The 2052-nt window shown below is 40.5% G+C and overlaps 1 protein-coding gene and 1 pseudogene across 1 annotated transcript in view; one reads left to right on the forward strand and one right to left on the reverse strand.

The window, feature by feature from the left end:
- The window catches only part of LOC102846589 (uncharacterized protein C2orf42 homolog), a 60416-nt gene that overhangs the window by 46606 nt on the left and 11758 nt on the right, over positions 1–2052 (reverse strand). The window lies entirely within an intron of this gene.
- LOC102854208 overlaps positions 225–2052 on the forward strand; it is an 8135-nt pseudogene continuing 6307 nt past the window's right edge.

The raw sequence follows: 2052 nt of genomic DNA on the forward strand, positions 1-2052 counted from the left end.
AATTATAGAAAAAAAAAAGAAAGCCTGCTGCTTTCTCAACATTATATGAAGTTTTTCTTGATAAATGTTAGACCATTTCTATTGTGTCTGCTTAAGCTATCAGTGTTTCTTGTCTTTATGATGTCACTGATTAGTTGCCTAGTTAAAATGTTCAATCTATGGGGTAAGACACTCACTCTATTGAAAGTCCTCTCTGGGAAAATGTGCCTTTCTTAAAGTCCTCGATGGTCTCTCTGTTCTGCACTGCAGCCCTGCAGGAATCTCACCCTGATGTAGTTCCCTGTCCCAAACTCTATGGTTCTCCTTTGTGTATAAAGTGGTGAGTGGTATGAGGCCAGGTGCTCTACTCAAGCAGTTTCTCATATGCATTTTATCCTGCAGCTTAATATCTTTGCCTCTGGAGTGGCATGAGATCAACGCTGCCAGCGCAAGCAACTTGTGTGCTGAGGGGGTGTGTGTGTGTGTGTGTGTGTGTGTGTGGCTGAAGGGGCGCAGGTGTGTCAAGTCAGTTCTCCCTCTCACAGGGATCTTAGAAAGTCTTTCTCCTGCTTGTAGTTCTTTCCTCCAAAGTCTCTTGTCTTGTTTGGCCCTGGGTGGTCCTGTGGCCACAAAGGCAAAAGGCAAGAATCTCTAAATGGAGGGGCCTATATCCCCAGAGAAGCCTCAGTCTCATCTCCCCGCAAGCAATGGTGAATGCTCATTCTAGACGCAGAGCCTCACCTCTTTGTATTCATTCATTTATTGATGAGCATTTCAGCTCTTTCCATTTTCTGGCTATCATGGTAGCACTGTAATAAAAATTGTTTTTATCATCGAGCCAGAACCAACCCATAGCTGATGCTTCAGCAGGTTTTCAGAGGCAGTTAATCACACAGAAGGAGACTTCCCATCTTTCTCCTATGGATTCAAATGGACTGCAAGATTGCAGCTCTGCTTCTTACCAATAGGCCACCAGAATTCTCTGTAATAAAGACAAGTGTACATATACCTATTTGAGTCTCAGTTCTGATCCTCGTGGGGTATATTCTTAGTAGTGTAATAGCTAGGTCATAGGAGATTTCTATATTCACTTTTTTTGAGGAAATGCCAAACTGCCTACCACAGTGGTTATTAAGATTTTTTTTTTACTTTTTTTATTTTGTGTGCGTGTGTGTACTGTCAGATCAGATCTGACTGGTACAGGAGGAGATTGTTCCTCCTTCTCCAGCAGAGCATCTGGTGATTTGAACCGTGCACCTCTGGGATTGCAGTACACCTTCTTGCCTCTAGGCCATCAGAGCTCGCCAAGTGGTTATAAGATTTTACATCCCCAGCAACAGTGCATGAATATTCTAATCTCTCTGCATCCTTGCCAATACTTACTGTTCGCTGTCCTGTTAAATTTTGCTATTTCTGCCAGAGTGAGATGGTATTTCACTGTTGTTTTGATTTTCATCTGAAGATGGCACAAGAAAGGACAGGGTTCAGATCTTTTGTTCAGAGTTATGATGAGTACTTGATGTGATGGCACATATCATTAGTAAGTGCTAGCAATTTTGAGCATTGCTTCATGTTTCTTGGCCATCCAAACATTGTTCTTGGTGAAGGAAGTCCATATTTTCTTCCCATTTTATAATTGGGTTATCACTTTTCTTGTAAAGTTCCTATATTATTCTATAAATTATAGTTATGAGTCATTGTTAGAAATGTCATTGCCAAATATTTTTCCCAGTCTGTGGGCCTTCTTTTCATCATATTTGAAAAGTTTTTTGATGCACGTAAGGATTTTCTTCTCATAAGATGAAATGAATGTGATGCACAAAGATCAACATCCTAGAGGTGAGTTAAGATGGATTGGTATTAGTCACTCTGGATCAGGTAATCATATGATCTACTAGATCAAGAATGATAAACGAAAGAAGAATGGTGTTTAAGAAATGGGAAATCCAATAGAAAAATGGGCATAGGATATGAAGAGGCACTTCACCGAAGACGACATTCAGATGGCTAACAAGCACATGAAGAAATGCTCAAAATCCCTAGCCCTAAGAGAGATGCAAATTAAAACAACTA

Source organism: Elephantulus edwardii, unplaced genomic scaffold, assembly GCF_000299155.1.
Source record: "Elephantulus edwardii isolate Elephantulus edwardi_28Jun2011 unplaced genomic scaffold, EleEdw1.0 scaffold00019, whole genome shotgun sequence".
NCBI lineage: Eukaryota > Metazoa > Chordata > Mammalia > Macroscelidea > Macroscelididae > Elephantulus > Elephantulus edwardii.